An 18,548-nucleotide genomic window follows, 5' to 3' on the forward strand; every position below is an offset into this window, starting at 1 on the left:
CGACACCTGCACACTTTCCCCTCGGCACACAAAGACCACGGTCCATGAGTGGGGAAGGAAGACAAAGCAGGGTTAGCGGGGTGCAAGGGCGCAAGAGTACACGTTAACACAAGGTAATGCAGAGGTGAGGTGCGTTGGAGAGCGAGCGGAGAAAGATCGTCCCTAGCGTATGCTCCCCCCTGTCACCTAATCTACCCTTGCCCTTACCCCATATTTACACAATTTACAAATTCGTCGCTACGTCTTGTCTTCCCCATATCTCCCCTCTATACCAAATTCGTCATCAATCCCAATTTCTCATTAATCCCTTTATTCCGAATTTACCATCAATCCCTCATAAGGAGGAAGAGATGGAATAACAAGCACAATGTCACCCCCACGTCATGATGCGTCTTACATACCAGACATTTGCAAAAAACCGGTGGTGTTGAGTCCTATCACCCTGGTGAGTGGATGCAGATGGTGCGAAGAGACTTCAATCCTAACTATCTTCTAAATGACTTTAACACTTTTACTCTACCCGGGGTCTTTCCCTGCAAAACCATTGGCCATTTTACACTATGTGGTTCTAAAAACCGAACTCCCATTGACCAAACTGTGGTGCTCACCAATTTGGGGTCTCACTCCCCCGATTCTTCACCCTGTGCCCTCGCACAATTTCAAGGCTGGGTCGTGTGGAGCTCCCAGCAGGTCCGCTCACCTGCACACCTCCGCCACTGCAGTTGTCTCCCGAGCTTACCTGCTCCTTACCCTAACCTACCTGGGGAAGGCCCTCTGGCTCCCTTACCCCACTACTGCCCTCTCTGGCGTCGGGCTACCTGGGTCCGTCCTCCGGATCGTCGGGCCCCATTGAACAACTCTACTGGCTCCCAGAGCCGACCTGCGGCCTCACCTGGCCGACAGACTAACAGTGGCGGAGTGCCCATTTAACCATACGTACTAACAGGCCACACGCCCAGCCGATTTCGTTCCACTAATGCACCCATCCAAGCAGTACTCTGCGACTCTCGCACCACAGATGCCAATATCCAAACACAATTTACCTACTCCCTCTACATAACTTTTAAACTACCCCACCCGTGTACTCGTGAAGGGGGGGGTCTATCCTTCCCCATCCACTCCTTTCGCACCAACTACTCCACTCCACGTATTCCACACTACTCACTCCACACCATCCATTCCATACTCCATGTATTCCATACCATTTATTCCATGTAACCATTCTTCATTCACCGGTACTTTCACTTGCACACCTTGTGCCCACACACCTGGTGGCACTTGCACACCTGGTGGCACCTGCACACCTGGTGGCACTTGCACACCTGGTGGCACTTGCACACCTGGTGGCACCTGCACACCTGGTGGCACTTGCACCCTCCTTCCCTCCAGGACCATTCACTCAATACAATACACTCAACTCAATGCACAATCCCACCTTTCACAATACTCTGCTCAATCACTTCCTACACACACACTGCATCATCTGATCTACCTGGTTTTCCCACTAACTTAGTGCTTGCCCTACTTAGTCCACTAACTTCCCGTCTTCCCTTATACTATTGCACATCCCACGTCGTTATCATCCAAACTAATCTACCTACGTCCCCTACTACAGGTATGATGTCGCTACTTAAATCTACAGTTACCTATGGTCATCTTTCTAAATCCCTATCATTATCCAAACCCTCCCTGGCTTGGTTTTCACTGCCCTACCCCATAAAACTATAGCTCCTCTGCCCCCGCATACGATGTGAGGGATGGTAAATCTACCATCCCTCTACACCATATACCATTTGCCATCAATTTCCCTTTTACACCATCACTATTGCCATCACAGTCCATTCAACTTGAGCCACCCGGAACGTCAATACATCATTAAAGCTCGGCTTCACCAAGCCGAGCAATGGATACGGGTGGTTTGGTCTGCTGCAGGTTGGGGCCGTCCGGCATTTGGTTCAGGGGGGGAGGTTTGCTCGGGCCAAGGCTCCAAGCACCATCCCGGCACGGGGCCTTGCGCTCCCAAGCGCGATGGCATAGCCTTGGCCGGGTGGAGCGCCGCCACCACAAGGGGGCGCCGCGCCGGCTCCTCCTCCTTCCTCTCGAACCGAGCCGCCCGCTTTGCCTGGCAAAGCGCGGACTCGACCGTGCAGGGCGGGGCCCGGCCCGAATCGTGCACGACGCTCCGAACAGGAGCGCCGCGACACCGATCCCCGCCGGTTCCCGCAGCACACACCGCCCGTCACGGACCGAGGGCTCGTGTCGGCTATCCGTCAGCCTAAACGCTGCCCCGGTCAACGTCGATGCCCTACTCGCATGCTCACACCACTCGTTCCATTCTTTACTCATACATCCCATACACTCCGTCAATTCCACCACCGCACTCTCTGTTACACACCACTCGCTGTTTGCACACTCCATAACACACCTTGGCGCACACTCGTCGTTCGCACACCTCGCGTGCACTCACCCCCGTTACGTATTCTGTAACCACCACGGGCGTGCACTCTTCCGTTACATCCCCTGTAACACTCCCCATCATGCTCTCCACCACCAACTCAGGTGTGCCTCCTCGCACACGCTCAACCATTCCAAGTGTGCAACCTCGCACCCGCTCCTCATCTATCTCACTCTCCGTATCACTTGTCGTTCCACTTCCACACTCCGATGTGCATTCACTCTCGCACTCGGTATCACTCCCATACTCTGTCGTCATTCGCACACGCGCGCCGTTCACCTTCACACACCTTTTCCTCACACGCGCGCCATTGCCATTCACACAGCGCACCACGGCCCTTTTACGAGCGCCCGGGTTACGCCTGCATCCCAAGCGCGCGAAAATTATTTTTGCACCAACCACAGCCCGACTCACCTGGGCGCTTCCTCTTCCTCCTCGCTCCAACACCTGCAAATCTTTATAAGGATTAAGCACGGCATCATGATGCGAGCACGGACTCTGTGCATTATCCATCTCTCCCTTCAATTCCTGGACTACCTCCGTCGTCTTTTCATTTTCAATTTCGACTATTTGTTCGATTGATTCGATTCTAATTTCTTTTTCTTTAATTTCAATGTCTTTTCCCTCGACGACCGCTGGCTCTATTAAAATTTTCTCTACTTCGGTGGTCGCCGGCTTCCCCATACCCCGGGTCACGATCTACACCACGTGACTTTGCCTTGCTCAACGTCGCTTCTCCCGCGCTCCTGTCACGTACAAATGCGCTATTCCCGCTTGACCTGCGGTCAAAGTCCTTCCCCAATGCTTTTATCTGGCCACCTATTCGGGTTCTAAACCCTTCAATTTGATTTCCTAATCCCCCAATCTGCTTCCTAGTCCCCCGAATTTGCTTCCTAATCCCCCCAATTTGCTTCCCAAATCATTTCTCATTCCCCCAATTTTGCTGTCTAACTTCCCAATTTGGCTTCCCACTTGCTCTTCAAGTTTATTACTCTGAGCATCCATTTCATTGTCCATCTGCTTACTACTCTTTGCCATCTCCAATTGTATGACCGCCTGTAGCTGCGCCATGAGGGCCTGCATGTCAAAGCAGCACGCAGCACACGGCCACTTCCCAGTTCTTTCCACCTCACCACATGCTTTACCACTTGCCATCACCTTCGTCTTTCCGATATTCACTGAAAAGTAGGGTTTGAAATCCTACGGTAAAGGCTAGCTAGTATGGAGGATAATAGAGAACAGTGGATCCAGGAAAAGGGCCGTGATCAAACGGTTCGGACAGGACGAGACACTAAACTCCCTTTCGGCACAACATTTAATAAAACAAGGCAAAGATGGCGGCAATCAACTCGCTCACACGAGCCATCAGCAAGAAGCCGGAAGTCTCCTCCCTTTCCGGTGCAAATTAAGAGAAAAAAGTAAGAATTACAGGCTCACACTACACCAACATGGCATCAACATATTGCAAGAAAACATTCCTAAGCAAAGCAGGAAACGTTCACGTATATCGTACGCATAACATCAGAGACTTTCTAACAGCCACCCCCAAATTTGTGCAATAAATTTGAAAAAAGGGAAAGCCTTTCAGTCCATTCACCCCTCACCCATCATATTGAAGCTTCGACAGCCGGATCAATTTAGCAAGTGGTCGAACATAGTTCTTGCCACGAACTTGAACGCTGGCAGTTCGAGCACGGTCATCTGAGCCCGGAAAGGTCTCGTGAGGTTTCCCTCTACGATGAGGCGACGGACGGACATTAGGAAGGCTTCAGCATCAAGGCCCTCCAGGAGGCCCAGATGTACGCTGCGGGTAGTGAGGCACTTGAGGATTATACCCCAGCGCTTCTCCGTTCGTCTTCCAATTTTTATGGTGAAAGGACCGAAGCAGTCCACTCCAGTAGAGTAGAAGGCAGGCTTGTATAGTCGTAACCGAGCAGAAGGTAGATCAGCCATCCTTGGCACCTCTGGATTGGCACGCCATCTTCGGCACTCGTGGCATTGATGTTGGTGTCGACGAATAGCCTCTCAACCACGCAGAATCCCGTACTTGCTACGTACTTCAGCAAGAATTCTCTCCGGACCACAGTGAAGCAGTTGGTCATCACATTCTTGAATGAGGAGCTTGGTTACTGGGTGAGGAGGATCTAAAACAATAGGATGCACAGCATCTTGTGTAAGGACATCCGCATGGCGTAGTCTTCCTCCTACTCTGATGAGACCAAGGGTACAGTCATATTCAGGTGAGAGAGATGCCAGTCGACCTCTGATGGGTAAATCCCTACCCGTGGCAAGTATCTGGACTTCGTCCGGAAAACTATTGTGCTGTGAGCGTTGAAGCAGAAGATTCTCTATCTCCCCATGCTGGTGAGCGCTTAAGGTAAGATAGTCTTGATCGTAGGCCACCCCGTTGGGACACTGCTGTGCAGCCACAACCATAGTGTTCCAAGTCTTGTACTGTGAAGGGTCAGGGAAGGCCTGTATGTCCACCGACATTGTTCCAGAGAAGGTTGACTTCCGGAGCTCAGTCACATCACTTTGCTCTAGTACGCTGACCGGTCCTTGTAGTGACCAGCCCAGGTTGGTACAAACTGCTACTGGAGCACCCATGGGGCCAAATCGCACAGGTTGCTTTGGTAAGATGAGGTGCGGATAGTCTGACCCGATCAATATTGTTGGTTGAGCCTTGTTAATCAAAGGGAGTGGTATCCCAGCTAGGTGGGGGTGCCGTTTCTGAAGATCGGCCACTGGGTACGAATACTCAGATAAGCGCAGCATTGTGGCAGTGAATGCTGCATCTATCCCATACCTCTGGTTCGGGTTCTCGACCGATGATATCTGAAGCTTGACAGAAGCCCCGGTACACTGCAACTTATCTTCTCGCACTGTCTTGAGCAGTAATGCTTCAGGTTTACCCACGAGGTTCAGCCGCTCCGTTATTGAATTCAAAAGCATAGTCCTTTCTGAACTATCGTCTAGAATGGCATAGGTCTCTATGGACCCTTGTGGGCCACGAAGAAGCACCTTTACGACCTTTAACAGGACATCATGTGGACGGGAAGGCTTGTCAAGGTACACTGCAGATGGTGCAGAGCCTGTCATGAGGACGGTATCGCTGGATCTCTGCGCTGCATCATGTAGGATGGTTAGGTGCAACTCGTTGCAAGCAATGCATGGCTTCCTAAGTGTACAGCCATCAGCTGGGTGTGACCTACCGCACCTCCAGCAACAGTCATGTTCCCTTATCCACTTAATAATATGGTCTGTGGAAAGCTTCTTGAATTCCGCACAGGAACCGAGGTAATGATCACTGGTGTCACAATGAGGACAATAAGGCTTGGTCTTGGTTGTTGAAGAAACATTACGCAATGGCTGTGGCCTCGTGCCAGCTATTGGTGACTCAGAGTTGTGAAACACCGAGGCCTGTGATTCTTTCTTCTTGAAAGATGAAGAATGCTGTTCCTTTCTCTCTAATCCCTGGCCCTCACATTTGTAGAGGACAGCAGCTTGGTTCGCTATACGTTTAGCTCGGGCCTTCGCCTGCAGCCAAGCTGCCAGATGGTGCAACGTGTAGGTCTGATTAGAATCTGCATTTAAAAGTCCTTGGTTAATGCAGTGCTCAATAAATCCATCACGATAGCTCGGAGGCAGTTTGCTAATTAGCCTGTCTACATGTGAGCCACATCGTAGTTCAGATCCATGCTCACCCTCGAGGGATTGTAACATACCCACAAGGGAGTGCACTGCGAGAGCAAATTCTTCAAAGGCTTCTGCATCTCCAGTCCTCACTGGTGCCATGTTCATGATGGCACCAATTTCGCTCTGTACGAGTTGCCTTGGCTGTCCATACTTGTCCCGCAGGGCCCGTAAGGCCACCGTGTATGGCTTTGGATCATGCACGTAGGCCTGAGCAAGTTTGTATGCAATTGGTAGCTTCAGGTGGGTTAAGAGTACTTGATATTTGTACTCCCCTGACAAGTAGGTGTGATTACTTATCAGGCGATCCAATGCAAGCTTGAGAAGGGCAAAGTCACTTTCTCTGCCACTGTGGAAATAAGGCAGACTCGGTTTTGGTATGCCAAACCACACCCATCATTCCTGTCTGACTTCTCCTACTTTCTGACCCAGCTATGTTCCCTCTCCCCCTCAATCCTCCTCCTTGGTGATTTCAATATCCACATGGACTCCACTGACTCCACGCTAACCACTGACTTCACTGATTTACTCACCTGCTTTAACCTCACTCAACATGTCAACTTTCCTACCCATAACCGTGGTCACATTTTGGACCTTGTCTGCTCTACTGGACTAATTTTGCACCATCTCTCTGGCTCCGACCTCACTCTCTCTGACCACCTAGCCATCACTCTGACCATCAACATCCCCACCCCAGCACCAAGGCATTATCGCACTATCAACTTCCGTAAGCTAAACGCTCTTTCACCTACCTCATTCTCATCGACCCTCTCTGAAAAAATGTCCACTTCTCCCTTCGTTGACCTCCACACCCCTTCTGACCTCACTGACTACTACAACCACACTCTCTCCTCCTGCCTTGACCAACTTGCGCCTATAAAAACCAAAACAGTTTCTTTCACCCATTCTGCTCCCTGGTTTACCCCTGAACTCCGCCTGATGAAAACTCGTGCTCGCCAACTTGAAAGACTCCGCAATAAAACAGATCTCACAGTTCACTCCCAGGCCTACAAGGACCACATACAACACTATAAAGATGCCCTCTCCCGCGCCCGCTCCGCCTACTACTCTCAAATTATCCACTCTGGCTCCGGAAACCCAAAAGCACTCTTCTCTACAATAAACAAACTCCTCAGCCCCCTGAACACCACCACCCAGTCATTCACAATAGACAACTGCATCTCCTTCCTTTCATTCTTCCAACGCAAAATTGAAAACATCTACAACAGCTTGACCACCGCCGCACCCGCTCCCCCTCAAACCACCTGCCCCCCCTTATCCTGCCATCCCCTGTCTCAATTCTCCCCAGTCTCCCCTACTGACCTCTCTGAACCCCTCATCGGAATGAAAACTGCCACCTGCACTCTTGACCCCATCCCCTCCAGCTTTGTCAAGGCCTCCCTTCCTGCTCTCTCTCCACTTATCATTGCAACAATAAACTCCTCCCTGTCTACAGGCATCGTCCCACCATCCCTCAAAATTGCTGCTGTTACCCCCATTCTGAAAAATCCTGGACTAAACCCTGACACCCTAAATAACTTCAGACCCATCTCCAACCTACCCTTTCTGTCAAAGGTTTTGGAATGCGCTGTAGCCGCTGTAGCCACTCAACTCAAACATCACCTCTCTGCCAATAACCTGTATGAAACATTCCAATCTGGATTCCGCTACAACCACAGTACTGAAACTGCTCTCCTCAAAATCACTAACGACCTTCTCCTCTCCTCTGACGCTGGCAACCTCAACATTCTCATCCTCCTCGACCTCAGCGCCGCCTTTGACACCATCGATCACACCATCCTCCTCACCCGACTTGAAACCACCTTTAACATTACCGGCACTGCCCTCTCTTGGATTAAATCATACCTCTCTGACAGACGTCAATTCATCTCCATCAATAACTGCAAATCCCCCACTGCTCCCCTCCCCCAAGGTTCAGTTCTTGGCCCCCTCCTCTTCATCCTTTACCTGTCCCCCCTCGGTCACTTAATCCGCCGTCATGGTCTCCAATTCCACTGCTTCGCCGATGACATCCAGCTTTTCATCTCCACCAAGTCCATCTCCACCGCCACCCACTCTATCCTGACAAACTGCATCACTGAAATAAAATCCTGGCTTCAAATCAACTTCCTCAAACTTAACTGTGATAAATCTGAAATAATCATCATTGGCCCAAAAACGCTCACCAAGTCCACCCATAACTTTGCCCTCAACATCGACGGTTTCCCAGTATCCACCTCCCCTCACATCCGGAATCTTGGCATCATCTTTGACCAAACCCTCTCCTTCGACAAATACACTAAACAGATCACAAAGACAGCCTTCTTTCACCTGAAAAACATCGCCCGTCTCCGTCCATCCCTCTCCTCCGTGGCTGCAGAAACCCTCATCCACGCCGACATCACTTCCCGTCTGGACTACTGCAATAGCCTCCTTTATGGTTCACCCTCAACAATCACCAATAAACTCCAATACATTCAGAACTCCGCTGCCCGTCTACTCACCCATTCCCGGACCCGTGACCACATCACCCCCGTCCTTTACAAGCTTCACTGGCTCCCCATCTCCCAGAGAATCCAGTACAAAATCCTCCTCTTGACCTACAAAGCCCTCCATAACCTGGCCCCATCCTACCTGGCTGACCTCCTCTCCAGACACACTCCCACCCGCAACCTCCGCTCTGCTGGTACCAACCTCCTGACCCCCCCCCATCCGGACCAAATTTAGATCCTGGGGGGACAGGGCCTTCTCCATCGCTGCTCCCACCCTCTGGAACTCGCTACCTCACACCATCAGAGACTCCTCCTCACTCACCACATTCAAAACATCACTCAAGACCCACCTGTTCAACACTGCATTCAACATTTAACCCACAGCATCTAACCCCTGACTATCTCCTTTCCTTCTCCCTCCTTTGTGCTTTGAATATTTCCCTATTGATTCTTCTTTTTTTGCAATTGTTTTTATGTTTTGCTATGCATTATGTTTTGCTAGGATCTGACTAAGATATGCTATCCTAGGATCCTGGATTCGAATCCCAGTAGATCGCTGAATTAACGCCAGGGGGGTTGACTCAGCCTGTCATCCTTCCGAGGTCGGCTAATTGAGTACCAGTTCACTGGTAATTCCCTGTTTGTCGTTAAAGGTGGCAAAAAGGGTTGGCGTCAGGAAGGGCATCCGGCCGTAAAACATTGCTTCAAAAAGGGGACCGAAAAACAACAACAACCACGGTTCCCGAAAAAGGCCAACCCCCGCTTTGCGGGGAAAAATGTCCTCTAAAGGTGGTTTTTTTATGCATTATGTTTTGCACTCTGTCAAAGCGTCTTTGGGCTTCCTGAAAAGCGCTATATAAAATAAATGCATTATTATTATTATTATAGGATGAAGCTATTAGTAGGTCCATGAGGTTGGGTGTTGCAGGCGTCTCAGATGGGTGAACTGGATGCCCATGTGGTAAAGTCGAGGGTGGTAGATAGGGTGCATGATGACATGGTAACATGTTAGGATGAAAATTTGAAGCTTGGAATGGAGCTGTGGTTGCGGATGAATATGCAGTTGGATGAGTTTGCTTCACCTTCTCTTTCGGTGATGGATTGTCATTGATGATTAATCGAGGAGTAGATGTGGATTGCAGGTCGGCAGTGATGGCAATTTCCGGCTCTGGCCGCAGTAGCGGCAGCTGCGTTGGCAATGGTTTGTTTGGTTGAACTGAGGGAGTACATGACGCTCCACCACCGTGCAGAATCGTATGCTGGGCGGTAACGGTTGGACGCCCGGTTGGAGAGGTGGGCGCTTCATCTCCTGCATTTAAGAACGACACTATCAACCGTGCTTCCTCCAGTTCCTATTCGGCCTTCCTCAGATGTCTCTGTCTTGTTAGCTGGACGGACAAGGTCTCGCGTTCCCTCAGAGCCTGGCGCTCCATCTCCTGAGCCTGGCGCTCCATCTCCTGAGCCTGGCGCTCCATCTCCTGAGCCTGGCACTCCATCTCCTGAGCCTGGCGCTCCATCTCCTGAGCCTGAAGGACTTCATCCTGCAGCTGCTGTCCACGTTTCTCAGCTCTCTCATCCTCCCCAACTTGACATGTCAGTTCCTCCAGTTCATACTGTTTTCGTTTTTCCATTAGAATAGCTGATTGTACACCACTGAGTTGGGATGTAATGGATGTACGGCTGTAGCTGGAACAATAGCTGCGTCGTGAGCTATGTGCACTGCATAGTGAGGCAGTCTTTGGTCGGTGGCTTCCTGACGAATGTCGTCGGGAAGAAGAACTCGGCCCACACTCCTGACTAAGGGAAGAACCACTCGTATTTGAAGGTACGAAGTTAAGAACATAGTCTTTCAAACGTTCAGGGATACGTATATTCTTTTCGGGTCGGGAAGACGCCGTTAATTCATTGCCAATGCTGATGATGGCCGGATCCGGTAATTCGGTGGCTGATACAGGCGCGGGGCTGACGGCGGCCACCGAAACAGAGACAAATGGATTCGTGCCATGAGTCGTTAAAGGATTAACCGGGATAATGTCGCTGGTATTGTCTGCTGTTTGAGTACACTCCGCAGTCAGGGTAGCGGCGACATTCTCGTCCATGATTTCCTTGTCCAGCTGTTCGTTATCCGGCTCAAAGGACCATGAAAAGTAGGGTCTGAAATCCTACGGTAAAGGCTATCTAGTACGGAGGATACTAGAGAACAGTGGATCCAGGAAAAGGGCCGTGATCAAACGGTTCGGACAGGACGAGACACTAAACTCCCTTTCAGCACAACATTTAATAAAACAAGGCAAAGATGGCGGCAATCAACTCGCTCACATGAGCCATCAGCAAGAAGCCGGAAGTCTCCTCCCTTTCCGGTGCAAATTAAGAGAAAAAAGTAAGAATTACAGGCTCGCACTACACCAACATGGCATCAACATATTGCAAGAAAACATTCATAAGCAAAGCAGGAAACGTTCACGTATATCGTACGCATAACATCAGAGACTTTCTAACATTCACCTTCAGACCTTTTGTCTCCATACATTCCTTCCACTTGTTCATCTTCTGCTTCAGTCCATCCATACTTTCTGCAATCAACACCAGATCATCTGCATACAACAATTCCCACAGTAAACCCTCCTTTACGTTCCGAGCCAGCACCTCCATCACAGATACAAATAGTAGTGGACTTAGTACCGACCCCTGATGCACTCCCACCTTCACCTCAAACTCACCACTGTTCCCGTCCTTCGTCCTTCACAGTCCACGTGAACCATTTTGAAAGAATTGCATCGCATGGAGGAAACAACAGCCAAAGAAGACAGCGACCCAGAATATGAGCACGGGGCTAATGCCGTGTTAATTCGTAGTCGGGGTTAAGGATACTTTCCCCTGTTCGCAATACCCTCTGTGGCTATCCCTAACACTTATAACATCAGCCGGGCAAGCTATTCACGCTCCAATGGACACGATAGCAAAAAGACCTGCCTAGAAGAGGCGGAGCTACAATGGTTTTATGGGCGGGTGGGTGGGGGGGAAGGCTTGGACAGGGTCGGCAGGCCACGTCCCCCCACCCCTCCAGAGTGATGTGGCCCGATGAGGTGGGCGAAGTGTGAAGAAGAAGCTTCGAGATTCTGGCTTTGGCAGTGTGACTGTGAGGAGGCCCGTTGTCTCGGGTGTGCTGGTATGCTGCAGGATGTGGTCGTGCTTCCTTTCGCAAAGAACAAGATTTTTTAAAAATATCTCTCGTGAACGAGTGTGAAGTGGTGGACAGAGGAGAAAAGAACGAGGGCTGTGCTCCCTGATCGCCTCGATCCCGGGTGCCATCGGCTTTTGGTTTTGCCGCCACCTTTCTGGGCTTCCCACCTGTGTGGCTTCGGGCTCCAGCAACTGCCGACTTAGCATGGGATCCATTTTGGGCCAGTTGAGTGCCGGAGTGTGAACTTTACTTTCTTACCTTACCCTGTGTGTGTTTTTGTGTCTGTATGGAGGATCCTCACCTTATCATTTTTACCTCGGTATTTATTTTCTTTATTTTCATTCCGTGCCTTATTTTATTGAAAATAATTATTGTTACATTTTTTGTTGTATTATTCTTGATTGGGTTTCAAAATAAACCCGTGCGTTCACGAGAATAAACGCTTCGTGGTTCTTCAGTCCCGCGGGTCAATAACCGCCAAAATTGTAAATCACCTCGGGAGTTAAAGCTGGTTCGGCTCATCCATCCAAGGCTTGGTGGTAACCCAGATGTGGACAGGACAGTATTTTTCGTGGTAATGAGTGGAAATATTGGTACGAACATGGTTTAAAAGACCGTTCAAGGGAACCCCCGAAAAGTTTGATGACAGGTTGTCTGTCTCTTGTTCCAACCAAACCAAAAGAGACTTGTTCCACACAAGATTTGTTTTAAATTATAACTGTAACTTGAAAAAAGTCTTATAAATTGTTATAAATTGTTCTAAAGCACGTAATGTCATACAGTGTATGTGAAGAAATATTAACAAACGTTTTATCAAAAAATATGAAACAACTGAAGTTCTCCGTCTCTGTTATGATTAGCACATGAAGTGGTTAAAGACAAAAACAAACTTTTACTTTGACATGTACATATGTGCAACGATTCTTCTATAATGTGAGAACTTTAAGCGACATTTTCCCGACCTATTTCCCGACGAAATGCTCCTACACATCACACGGTCCATGCTATTCCTAACTCAAACCTACCTTACCTACCTCCATAAACATAACAATACATTTATACTCCATGCATATTCCTATTCGTTGGAGAAATACATTTTTAATGCTGAAGGAACTTGTGAACAGGAGTAAATACAACTTTACATGTACACATAATCCTGTACCGCACTCTTTACTTGTCATTCTACTATAATGTGAGAAGTGTCTGTTTCATTGTACGTTTCTTTATTTGACGTTTATGCATTCCTAAACCGCTGGATAGAATGAGGTGAAAGCTTGTGATTGTTTCTATCCATGTCTTGACTCAATTAGTCATGCTAGAACCTTACAAGAACCGTCAAAACAATTGAACATTTTACATTGTTCATTTTAAAAAGAAAAGATCTGCCAGCAAGCTTGTGGCTCGTGCACAGAACAACATACTGTATTTACAAACCAAGTGCAATCCTAAGTACAATATCAACATACAAAATAAGTGAAATCATAATTACATCAACATAAAAAATAAGTGAAATCCTAATTACATCAACATACAGTATCGACAGCCCAAGTGAAAATCCTAACATTTGAAGTTAGTCATAACTTTTATACTTGCTGAAACTGGGAGGAGAAAGTGGAGAGGGAGGAGCGAAGATGGGATTGGTCGCATGAAGAAAAGGGGAGGAGAGCAGTAGGATTGGTTAAGCAAAGTGTAGGTGGGAGGGATGAGGGAAGTGGGGATTGGTCGAATGAAATATTGGGGTGGGAGGGAGCAAAGATTGAGGGATACAATGTGATTGGTCGAGTGAATGCTGCGATGGGTGGACTTCCCGCCGAGTAGGTCCACATATCAAATCTTTTAATGAGGCACATCTGTTTCCCATTGTCTTCTGCTAGACTTTTCGGAGCAATCATCCTTTTAAAGTTCTTGAAGACCATTAATTTTTGAAGGTCATTCATTGACTATCTTCAAAAAAAACTTTATTTCAAAGTACCATATCTTTAACTATATTAGCCTTAGTCATAAATAAATAATTACAGTGCCTTTATTATTAAAATTATACCAAATTATTTACCATTCTGTGGTTTTATCCATAATTCATTTATCCTTAACATCATTGTTTCCACAGGACCTGAGTATTCTGCCAGTTGATGAGAGGGTGAAAAACGTGAAAAATGGCATGTGAAACGTGAAAGCTGAATGCCTCAACTCTGTGTTTGCCTCTAAATCTTGTGTCCCAAACCCATCCCTCTGTACCCACCGTACCCAGTCGTACCCAGCTGCTCCTGGACTCTGTGTCCTTTCCTCCTGACAAGGTGCAAAGGTTTCTGTCAACCCTCGACTCTGATTCTGCAACTGGACCTGACGGCATCAGCCCACGGGTCCTAAAATCCTGTTCTCCCGCTTTACAGAAAAAAGGTGCAAAAACAGATCCTAGCAACAACAGACCAATCAGCCTTCTCCCAAATTATCAGCAAAGTCATGGAATCCATCATTGCTTCATATATGAAATCTTTCCTCTTCTCCATTGGCTTGATCTCTGATCATCAATTTGGTTTCTGACCAGGTCACTCTACTCTGGACATGCTGCTTCTGCTGTCTCAACAATGGATGGAGGTCCTCAATGCCAAACAGGAAATTAGAGCTGTCTCCTTCGACATATCATGTGCCTTCGATACGGTCTGACACCCCGCTCTGCTCACCAAACTCTCCTCCTTTGGTATCTGTGGAAATCTCCACGCATGGCTGGCGGACTTCCTCTCTAGTCGTAGTCAACGCGTGGCCCTGAATGGGTTTCTCTCATCTCCTCTTCCTGTTCAGGCTGGAGTTCCCCAAGGCAGTGTTCTGGGCCCTGTGCTTTTTCTGGTCTTCATCAATGATCTCTCCGACTCTCTTGGAAATCCTCTCTATCTCTTTGCTGATGACTCCACTCTCTGCCGCTCCATTCCTCATCCCTCAGATCGGCAGTCTGCAGCCTCCTCACTCTCTGCAGACCTAGACAAAATCACAGACTGGGCAAACAAGTGGAACATGTCTTTCAATCCTGACAAATCTCACACTCTTACGATGTCTCTCCGAAAAGACCGACTGGACAACCCTCCCATCCACTTTCTGAATCAGGATGCACCATAGGAATCAAACGGCATAGGAATCAAAATGGCGGTGTGTGGAGTCAGCCGTCGCACTGCCGAAATGACATCACATCACCCCTGTCACGTGACCAGATCCTCAACTCTGATTGGTGTACGTTTGAGGGGGCATACATTCATACATACATACATACATACATACGGACAGACAAACACTGTTATAGACGGCTTTGCCCGATGGGCTACGCAGTAAAAAAACTTTTAATAAGACTATGCAATAACAACACAGACAAGCACATGTCATTGCCACGCACGATAGGAGGGGTTCTAATTGGAATACTCTGCACTTTGCACTTCACTCACCTTTCTGACAATCGTGAGACGGGGATGTAGGTTCGACATGCCACCAGGAGGTAGCGATGAACAACTTGTAGTGAACTGCAGCAAGGCCTCGCGTTCGTGCGGGGCCATCTTGCAAAGCACATTCACAAAGCGCAAAAAGCCCGGACTGTGGGAACGCACGCATACAATGTCATGTGCTCCAATGGTTATTGGGTAAACACAAATCCTATTAAGCTACTGCAAAACCCACAAATGAATTGTGCAGATTTCGTTCCTCTGCTGTGGTCAACACTTGAAGTTCAATGGAAGAGATTTCTGTTGGTTTGGGAACACAATCCATCAAATTTGCATTGAGATCACAGTAGCTTTACCATCTCTTCCCATCAGAAGGTCAAAGCAAACAGCCATCATTCACCAAATGATTTAGAAGCTGAACATGAGCAAGCTTTATTAAAAACATGTTTGAGGTGATAAGAAACGTCTGCATTCATGCCAAATTGCAGGAATTGCAATGGGACAGCTGAGAAACAGTAAAGTCTTTTGGGTCCTCTGGATCTTTGGGGTCCTCGTGTATTTTCGGTCATATGGGTCTTTGGGGTATTTTGGCTCTTTGGGTAATTTTGGTCTTTGAGATCCACTGCACCCTCAGGATCTTTAAGGGTCTTTTTGGTGTTTTGGATTGACATCCCACAGACGTAAATGAAGAATCAGTTTACTCTGCACACTTTGCACGTCACGTTCAGCGAATTTCACCTCCCTACACCGTGTATTTATTGTAATTTTTAAAAAACGCCACCGTACACCGACCTTGAGACTCGGTTTGCAAGCCACCGTCCACAAATCCGGACATATAATTGCGGCCAACGATATACCCGAGAGAGGAGGCGGGAAAAAGGATCGTGTGGCATGCCGGGAAACTAAGCAAATCGCCATTCACGCCTCATTAGTGTCCACAGCTCATTTGTACAGGTGAATAATTTGTACAATAAGAACAAAAAATCAGAATTTACTCGCACGATTTTTAAAGGTTGAAAATTTATTTTCTTTATTGGTTCTTGAGTTTACTCTGACACTTTCTTCTCTCAGCTTTCTTTTATTTTTATCGTTCTTTCTTAAACACACACACAATTTCGCGCGTCCTCTTGCATCATCCGCATTACACGCACCTCACCTGCACCTGTACAGGGTGGCCACAAAGTCCCTATGCATAATAATTAATATAGTGTGCCCTTTGTTACTTTTGTTTTTATTTTAAAAATTGTATATAAGATCGAGGCTCGTGTAAGAGCTAACATTAATCACAAAAAACACAGACACATAAAACATATAATAAAGGGAGCAGGAGACAAGATGGGGAAGAGAGGGAAGCACAAAAGCACAACAAAAGTAGTTAAACGGTATTAGACGGCGGACACTGAAGCACTGATTGACTGGTTGGTATCCACGGTTGATTTATCGACCTGCTGCGGCACAAGAAGTTCATGCGCGGTAGCCTCAGGCCCTGTAAATTTGAGGTCAACTGATGCTACCCCTGTTAGTAGCCACGAAACCCAGGGCCGCAAAAATATAGACAGTTCTGAAGATGTTAATTACATAGGCCAAGGGATTGACCGGCTCTGAAATGACTGGTAACCATGGTGACAATATTTGAAAAATGACGGAATAACAGGATACCACAATAATTATAATGGGAACTAGAACGCCACTAAGTAGAGCGCATACTCCCGCTGTGGGTTTAGTTGGAATAATACGTTTTGTTTAACATCCCTTCTCCCCAAAACAATAAATGAAAAAGAAAGTAGGCCCTAACTGTCAGAGAATTTATTTTGATATATCTCGGAATTGGAGGAGAAAAACATCATTTAAGAATAAGAATAAAAGATTTAATGCAGTAAAACAGAAAAATCTTTCCCAAAAAAATTCCTTGATCCGGAATAATATCCTGAGCTTCACCAAAAACTAATGATCAATTCTTCCTTATCCCAAGGGCAATCATCCCACCAACTTTCATCCAAATCCGTTCAGAACTTTTCCAGATATCTTGTTCACAAACACACGAACACATGAACATACGAACACACACACGGACTCCCTTGCGGGAGTAATAAACCTGAAAATCGCAGAGCCAGAACGAGAATTATTTATTTGGTCTGGGAAGCCCATGCGAGGTTTCTTCTTCTTCAGCCTCTCACAACCCTGGGTGAATATGCGATCTTTTAAAAAAAAGTTCGAATTTTGCCAAATCTGTTTTATTCGTTTGTTAATATACCTCAGCCATTGACAAATCTGGAATTATAATTTTATTTGAGGTTCAAATTAACCCGGGAGATTGTGTCAAACGATGCCTGCAAGTCTGTACATGTGATAAATAATTAATCCGCCACGGTCGAAGACTCTTCTTCTTCACACAATAACAACTTCTAGCTTCCAGACCATACATCCAATGATCTTCAAATTTTGCACACTTGTTACTCTTCATGACTTCTACTACAGTATGAAGTTTCACAGCGATCAATGATCGTTTGCAATGCAATCAATGAACCGTTTCACGGTTCAAGAGATATAAATGTTTTTATTATTTGCGTTTAATTAACGATGTCTGCCAAACCACGTGACCTATCGCAAATTCCAAAAGGACATTTTAGTAGACTGATATGCTGAACAGATCTGTGAAGTTTCCCCTCGATTGGATCACAAATGAGGGAGGAGCTAGGTTTTAAATGTTTGTGCTTAAAAACGTTATATAACTCTGAAACCATGTGATGCATGACGTCATGCTCGTTGACTTTTTTGTTCGTCATGGGTATGCGATTCTGCCTGCAAAGTTTGGCCTCGATCTGTTCAGGCGTTTTGGAGAAAATTGGATTTTAGTGTTTTTCACTCAAAACAATATGGCGGCCGAACCACATGGCCTGTGACGTCATAATTACCATAAAAATATTGTACAGACCGAGTCCCTCCTATGGTGAAAATTTGCTCTCAATCGCTCCAATTATTGCAGAGAAAATGGTTTTTAAAGGAAAACAGAAAAAAAAATTCCCGAAAAAATTCCCAAAGAAAATTCCTGGATCCGGAATAACATCCTGAGCTTCACCAAAAACTAATCAATTCTTCCTTATCCCAAGGGAAATCATCCCACCAACTTTCATCCAAATCCGTTCAGAACTTTTCCAGATATCTTGTTCACAAACACACAAACACAGACACGCACACACACACACGGACGGACACGATCGGATGCATTACTCCCTGGCGGGCGTAAATATATGGAAACAAATGACGAGGGCTCATCATCAATGGGTTAACGAACATAC

General features: G+C 47.2%; 1 long non-coding RNA gene across 1 annotated transcript; it reads right to left on the reverse strand.

The window, feature by feature from the left end:
- Positions 1–10,899: 10,899 nt before the first annotated feature.
- LOC144892801 (uncharacterized) lies at positions 10,900–15,396 on the reverse strand. The gene is made up of 2 exons (XR_013623951.1): positions 15,256–15,396; positions 10,900–11,234 (listed from the first exon to the last, which is right to left on the reverse strand). It is a non-coding gene; the product is annotated as an uncharacterized LOC144892801 (long non-coding RNA).
- Positions 15,397–18,548: the final 3,152 nt, after the last annotated feature.

The sequence above is a fragment of the Myxine glutinosa genome, chromosome 7 (assembly GCF_964187855.1).
Source record: "Myxine glutinosa chromosome 7, kmMyxGlut1.1, whole genome shotgun sequence".
NCBI lineage: Eukaryota > Metazoa > Chordata > Myxini > Myxiniformes > Myxinidae > Myxine > Myxine glutinosa.